At 39.4% G+C, this 8446-nt stretch overlaps 1 pseudogene; it reads left to right on the plus strand.

The window, feature by feature from the left end:
• The first annotated feature begins 6077 nt into the window (after positions 1-6077).
• Positions 6078-7945, plus strand: LOC125368387 (annotated as a pseudogene).
• The last annotated feature ends 501 nt before the right edge of the window (positions 7946-8446 follow it).

Raw genomic sequence — 8446 nt, forward strand, 5'->3', positions numbered from 1 at the left:
GATGGGAATCTGCTTTGTTCTCACAACTCTCTGTTGCTCCCTTTTCAGCATATTCTTTTTATATATTCAAAGATCCTTTATGAAGGACTTCCTCTCCTTTCTGAGCCCACTCCTTCTATGTATCCAAAGATGGAATATGAAGGACTGACCCCCACCCTATTGCCCCAGGCCCATACAGACACCAGGCAAAACCTCAGGTATAGGGGAACTTGCTTTGATATGCATGCAGGGCAATTCACCTAAACCCAACTGTAAACAATTCATTGTGGGCCCAAGGAAAAGCCACCATCTTCCCAGACCTAGTGGTGCTTTCAATAACCTCTGCCTCAGACCCCTTATAAGCCTGATCCCAAATTTACCCCCTTGCACAATCTCCAAACATGGGAAGGTCTGTGCCCCTCACTGTTCCTCAATGGACAGACCTTGCCTGTTGACTTTCAAAATGTAGCTTCTCTGTTTCCTCACTGTATGTACAACAATGATACCTTGTATTTATAAATTGAAATCTTGAATTGAAACCCCTTTGTACAACTACTTAAAGATAATAAAAATCAAAGTGGCATATAATTTTTTTATTTTTACTCTCAAGTTACATAGTTCAATGTTTGCATAAGTACATTGAATATGTTGATTGCATTGGCTCTCCCTTGAAAAAAAATAAAAACTGGCTTTGAACTAACCTTCGTGCTTCTCCTCTGGCCCAGAAGCTGGGGAAAAAAAAAAAAAAAAAAGAAAGGATTTATAACACATTTTGCCAGTAAAGACACTTTGCTCATTTTTCATAGGCAAAGAACTGAAAACAAACAATGTACTAGAAAGTCTTGTAAGATCATCATGAGCACTTTTGCATAATGAACAGCTTAGTGACTGGACACTGGTGGCTCCTACCTGTAATCTTAGCTACTCAGGAGGCTGAAACCTAAGGTTTAAGTCTAACCTCAGAGGAAAGTCTGTGACTCTTATCTCCAGTTAAGCACCAAAATGCTGGAAATTGAATCATGGCTCAAAGTAGTAGAGTGCTAGCCTTGAGCAAAAATGCTTAGGCACAGCTCCCATGGCCTAAGTTCAAGTCCTTGGACTAGTACATTAAGAAAAAATAATTAATGGTGAATTCATACAATTTTATAATGGGTTGGTGTTGATTCCTCAGAAAAAAAAACATATGTTTACATTCTAATTCCTAGAGCCTGTGGATATGAACTTATTTAGATAAGCAATCCTTACAGATATAATTGCAGATATCAAGTAGAATTTCCTGAGTTGAGCATAAATATTTGGAAAGGACTACTGGAAAGTATCTCCTCTGCTGAAGAAGGTCTCATCTGAGAGGCAAAGCAAGAACTCAGCTTTTCCCAGAAGATCCCAGGACACACACACACACACACACACACACACACACACACACACACCATACACATAGTCACAGTCATTATCCCCCAGTGCATGTTTGAAAAGCTTGTCATTAGATACTTTAGCAAGACCCCAGCTTTTTACTGTCTATACAAGACCCCCATGTCTACCCTCCTTTCTTCCTCAACTTCTCCTCTTCCTTTGCCCACCTAACCCCTATTGGTAAGGCTTTTCAGCACCTCTAATACACTTATTTTTCCCCTCCATGAGTCTGGGATATAGTCTCCCTTCTCCTTGGATTTTTTTTTTCCACTCCTGCACCTATCCACACTTGTCTTGGTTAATTGTCATCTATCTTTTAAAAATTTTTTTATTATTTTGGGTTGTATCAAGAGGTAAAAATTCCACAAGTCAGGTTATGAGTACAATGGAGCTTGATCGATATCACCCTTCCATCCTTCTTCCCCATATCCCCCATCCCATCTCTACTCTCGGGTAATGTAGTTCAATGTTTACATAATTTACATTGAACATAATGATTGCATTGGCTTCTGCCCTTGATTCCTGTGGCCTCTGGCCAATTCCATTTCCTGGTATTCTTTGTTTCTAGCTAATGTCACAATCCTTTATACAAAACATTCTCTCTCACTCTCTCTCTCTCTCCACTATATATATAGTATGTATACCATACATATCAGATATATAGTATATATATATATACTAAGCTTATATAGTATATATATATATACTAAGTTTATATAGTATAGCTACATATTAATATATAATATATAGTTATAGTTATTTTAAGTCGTTGTACAAAGGAGTTACAATTCCATAAGCCAGGTAATGAGTACAGTGCTTTTTGGTCAATGTCAACAACCCTTCCTTCACTTTCCCCCATTTTCCCCTCCTGTCCTTGCCCACAAGTTGTACATAATTGTCCCCATATCTGTGGGTTTTTTATACCAGTCCAACAGCTTGAACTCTGGGTCTGGATGCTGTCTCTGAGATTTTCTCCTCAAGGCTCGCACTATACCCCTTGAGTCTTATCTCCACTTCTGGCTTACTTTATGGTTCACTGGAGATAAGAGTATCACAGACTTTCCTGCCCAGGATGGCTTTGAACTGTGATCCTCAAATCTCAGCCTCCTGAGTAGCTAGGATGATAGGTGTGATGTTCATTTATTACATAGTGTATATTGAATACAATGACGGTATTCATTTACCTTTCTTTCCTCCATTCTGATGTTGTCTTTATGTCCCCCCACTAAAAGACAACAATAACAACATAAATATATTTCTATTTACTGGAATTCATTTTGGCAAGTACTATTTTAGATGTTCAGAGGAATAACATCTTTGGGTTACTCACCTAAGTGGATCATGCCTTAGTCAGTTTGTGTATTTATAAATGCTACAGACCTGTGTAAGTTATCATGTCTTGTATTTTATATCCAGCTTCTCCAGAGGAAATATGTACCATTTGTCTCTCTAAGCCTGACTATCCTCTCTTAATAATTTTTTCTAGGTCCATCCACTTGCCCCAGACGGCATAATATTATTCTTTCAGATAAGTAAAATTCCATTGTATAAATGTATTTCATTTTCTTGACCCACCCATCTACTGTAGGGCATCTGGGCTGTTCCCAGAGCTTGGCTATGGCGAATAGTGCTGCAAAGAACATGGATGTGCTGGTGTCTTCATCATATCTTGACTTGTAATATTCTGGGTAGATACCCAAGAGTTCTCACCTGTCTTCTAGATTTTTGGACATCACTTCCTGAAAGAAAGCTTTCCTTCTAGTCTAGCTTATCCTCACCAGCCAATAGCCTAAATTAGCCTCATGTTGGTAACATGGCATTTAACAAAATTTGCAAATAAGCTTCTATATAATGTCTGTTTTCCATAGCAGGAAACTCTAACTGCATCAAGTAAAGAAATAAACCAAGAGGAGCAAGGATTCAACCTGGAAGGGGAGGAACTTGTGAAAATGTAAAGATCAGGCCATTTTCAATCAAACTATGCCCTGTAAGCGGGGGAGGGGCAATGGTTTTCCAGAACCATTGGTGAAATGCCCTAAAGATAGTGCCTGGACTACCAGAGACAAGAAGACAGACAGACATGCACCAAGACAGAAGGACAACCTTCCCTCACTGCCAGCCGGGCCCCTGACACTCCCTCTTAGCCCACTCCCCAGGCCCCACTCACCTCTGCAACCCATCAGCTCTTCTGGATTGCTCCCCCAGTCTCTGAGGAGACTTCCTGCAGTTCCTTATCACCTGCCACTCAACTCCAACCTAGGCCTTTTTTTCTTAGGACAACTAACTCAAGTCAGAAGGTTCTTTTGTGCCATTCAACCAACCCCTTTGCTAAGCAGTATCCATTTTCAGGTGAGTGGCCAAGAGGAGATGTGTTTTAACACCTGTAGCCAATAAGCTCTTGAGACATGTTCATGAAGTCTCATTAGCTGTTCCTGAGTCCAAATCATGCATCCTGCTTACCACCTAAACAAAGCCTGTCTGGCAAGTGTGCACATGGGAATCACAGCTCGTTTGAGGGATGTGTTGTTGTAGGAAGGAGGATTGAAGGGTACATCAAAGGAAATTAATAATAAATCTGTGTATCTGGTCTTCTAGGCAGAGCTGTGCTGATAGAGATGGGCCAGATATGTGCCCAAACAGGGATCCATCAAAGATGAGCTGAAGCCGCACACTTCTGCCATCTTCCTGCCCAGTCCTGAGTTCTAAATTCTCCTGAGAAAACACAGCACCTTCAAGATCACTTTTGAAAAGAATAAATAGAAAGATGTAAATTGACCCTAAGTTTACAAAGGACAAGACACAAGAAGACAAGGAATTGGGGGCCTGAGAGCACCATCACTGGTAGTGATGGTCAGCCTTTACTGAGTGATGATTATATCCAGAGACATGGTTCTTACCTTTTTTTTTGATTGGCCATGGGGCTTGAACTCAGGGCTTGGGTGCTGTTCTGGAGCTATTTTTCTCAAGGCTAGTGCTTTACTTTGAGCCACAGCTCCACTTCTGGTTTTCAGATGGTTCATTAGAGATAAAAGTCTCACTGACTTTCTGCTTGCGCTAGCTTTGAACCATGAACCTCAGATCTCAGCCTCCTGAACAGCTAGGATTACAGGTGTAATATACAGAAGGATTGTAGTTATGTAAGTCAGGTAATGAGTACATTTCTTCATGGACAATGTCACCCCTTCCTTTGCTTCTCCAAGTTTTTCCCTCCTACCCCGTCTGAAATTTGTAGAGTTCATTTGCAACGTAGTGTTAATGGAGTTCTTAACTGTTTTCACTCATTTCAAATGAACAATCAAAGCTCAAGCAGGTCAAATGGCTTGTGTAATCTCACACAAGTGATCAAAGATGGAGTCAGCAGAAATCTACTTTAACATGGCACTAGAATCTCACACCTGTAATCTTAGCTATTTGGGAGGCTGAGATCTGAGGATCACAGTACAGAGTCAGCTGGGCAGAGAAGTTTAGGAGATGCTCATCTCCAATTAACCACTAAAAAGTTGGAAGTAGAACTCGGCTCAAATGGTAGAGTGCCAGCCTTGGGAGAAAAATAAAGCTAAGGGACAGCAACTAGGCCCTGAATTCAAGCCCCAGTACCAACACACACATACAGCATGCACACACACACACACACACACACACACATACAGCATGCACACACACATACACACACACACACCTTTACTGCATCAATAGACAAGATGCAAATTAATATGAATGACTTGAACTAAACTGGGTAATTTTATTTTCCTGTTCTTTACAAGGATTTATGAGAAATTCCCAGCTTGTACCTAATCTTTGCCTGGAGCCAGACATGTAGAGAATGGGATTAAAGAGAAGCATATGAAAGATGAACATAATGCAACAAAGGCTCCCTGGGATGTCAAACAGATACACACATGCATTCTAGATCATCCTTATAAGCTCCCCGGCCACAGGTTTTCTAGTTACTAAAATGGGTGTAACAGTATCTACCTTTAAGGGTTATGTGAGATCTTCAATTAATTCTGATAATTACTTAGTTAAGCTAGCTTAGCTGATTCTATGGTAGCCTCCTGAGGGTTTGGTACAAGCTGTTAAATGAGGTCCTCCATCATCATGAAGGTTGGTAATGATGCTTGTTACTTTACTTTGGATGTAAAGTAATCTTGTTCTTCCAAATCAGGAGGTGGTCCATCCAGTTATCAGTTCCCAACTAGTGATGAATCTGCCCTCCCAGGATATGTCTAGTATGACATTCATAGGGCAAAGAGGATATACTACTCATATCTAGCAGGTAGGGACCAGGAATTTCATGCAAATATACTACAATACACAGGAAATCCTCAACACTAATGTATGGTATATGCAGGAGAGAATTCCAATGGTGTAAGTTCTTTGAGCAACTAACTATAGTCTCATAAAATGAATGCCAGGAAGCTGGTACTTGATTTCTGGGGTTGGGGGAGGATAGTTCAGGAGGTGGTGAATAAAGAGTGAAAGGGGGGAGAACACAGTTATAATATTCAAAGTATAGCCTATGAAACTAGAAATTTGAGGGGATGGGCAGGGTTGAGAGGGATGGGGGAGAATGATGAAGTGGGTGTACTCACAAACTGGCATTTTGAATGGCAACTCTTTTGTACAACTACTTAAAGATAATAAGAACACATTTTTGTTTAAAAAAGAATCCAGACTCATAGGTGTGCTTGTCAGAGTGCAGATAAATAGCTGCAAAAAAAGCTACAAAATCAGATAAATTGCTGTCTCCAAATAAAAGAAAACCAAGATCCGTGAGTGGGCACTGGTCAACAAGGAAAAGATGAGGAGATTCTCACCTGGAGTCCCCTGTGGGCTTTGGGCATATGAGTACTACAGGGTGTGTATTAAATAAGTTGTTTCAGTTACCTACACCACCATTGTCAAGACATCAGTTAAAGCAACTAGAAGAGCACAGATATCAGATTGCTGGATGATCCTTGCTTGAGCCCTTAATGCAAAGGTATTGGGAAAGGCTAGTTGGAAGAGTTCCTTCATGCATTGCTCCAAATCTCATCACCATCATTGGACTATCAATAAATATCTGTACAACTATTTTATTAGTCTTCTACTGCCCTACAGCTACTTAGCAGGCACCTCTGTGGGCATATGTTGCTTGTGCATGTTGCATTTTCATTTACCAATCTTTGGATGCTATAGATGGGAAATGGCAAGAAGAACCAATAGTAGTTCTCCTTTGGGAGAACTTTTTGATCATGGTTGTGATTCGCTACCAACAGCTTTTGTGGTTCTTAGAACTTGTATTGCAGTGCAACTTAGGACAAATCCTAACTGGATTTTTTTGTTGTTTTGCTGATACATTTATGTTCTACTGTGCACACTGGCAGACTCATGTGTCTGGAACATTGCGATTTGGAATAATTGATGTGACTGAAGTGCAAATCTTCATAATAATCATGCATTTGCTGGCAGTGATTAGAGGACCTCCATTTTGGCAATCTATGATTCCAGTGTTGAATATTCAAATAAAACGTTTTCCTGCACTGTGTACTGTGGCAGGAACCATATTTTCCTGTACAAATTACTTCTGTGTAATCTTCACAGGTGGTGTTGGCAAAAATGGATCAACAATAGCTGGGACAAGTGTCCTTTCTCCTTTTCTTCATATTGGATCAGTGATTACACTAACTGTAATGATCTACCAAAAAAAAAATCAGTTCAGCCTTTTAAAAAGCATCCCTGTCTTTATATACTGACATTTGGTTTTGTATCAGCTAAAATTACTAGTAAGCTTGTGGTTGCACACATGACAAAAAGTGAAATGCATTTGCATGGCACAGCCTTCATAGGTCAAGTACTTTTGTTTCTGGACCAGTATTTTAACAGCTTCATTGATGAATATTTGTACTTTGGATTGCTCTGGTCTTCTCTTTCTTTGATTTGATCCACTACTGTGTCAGTGTTTGCAATCAGATTGCATCTCACTTGCACATACATGTCTTTAGAATCAAGGTCTCTGCAGCTCATTCTAATCATCATTAATGATGTAGCTGTTGTTGAATAAGAAACTCATGCTTTCTGCAGGAAAGAATCTAAATATATTAAGAAGAATGGGGGTGGATAAGAACAAATCTAATTTATAATAATCAATGCCATATAACTCTTATTCTTTATTGTTGGTAACACTCCCTTAACTGTCCTGTGTGAGAATGGGAATTTCAATCCCATCCTATAAATTGTACATATTATCAAGCAGAGTTTTCCCCAAGAAAGCATGCAGGAAAAAATAAATGCCATGTGTTTGTGAGTCTCCTGGATTCAGAATAATATTACCATAAGGCGCAGATCCCCAGTGGTGGAAATTTCTACTGTAGAATATTTTCAGGCCAAAAGATGTTTGCTTATTTTTTAATTTTAACAAATCATCATCTTTTAGTAACATCTTCATTTTCTTGTCTCAAGCTTTCTTAAGGAGCTCAGCTGTGAAAGATACATGCTACTAGGTTGTGAAGTGAAATAAGTGATACAAATCTTGAATGTGGATTGGAAGGTTTACAATACTGAGGACGCAATATTTTTTTATTTTTCAAGAAATTATATCTCTTGTGGGCTTGAGAAATCCAGTCAACATGAAGAATAATTCCAGGAGGACTCCACTGAACTTGTTCTGACTACTTTCTTTCCTTTTACTTTCAAAAAAAAAACTCACTCTGTTTAAATATTTCCTGTCTCTTCCTTTCCTTTTCTTCTTAAAAATATTTTTATTATCTTTAAGTAGTTGTACAAAGTAGTTGGCATTCACTGAAGCAGTTTATTCATACAGTGCATCTGAATCCATGTCACTTTGTTCAACATTCTCACCCACCTCTTCCCTTATCTTAACTTTAGCTTATTTATGGGTGTTTTTACCACTTAACAATGCACTTTTGTATATAATGCATCTTGAGCTGTGTCATCACTTCAACATCTTCATTCTCCCCTCTCCCCACAGTTGACCTACCCCTTCCCTTATTTTTTGCAATTCTGTGGTATATAGAATGAATTCTTGCCTACATTCTCTATCCTTCCCACTTCA

The sequence above is a fragment of the Perognathus longimembris genome, chromosome 20 (assembly GCF_023159225.1).
Source record: "Perognathus longimembris pacificus isolate PPM17 chromosome 20, ASM2315922v1, whole genome shotgun sequence".
NCBI classification, from domain to species: Eukaryota; Metazoa; Chordata; class Mammalia; order Rodentia; family Heteromyidae; genus Perognathus; species Perognathus longimembris.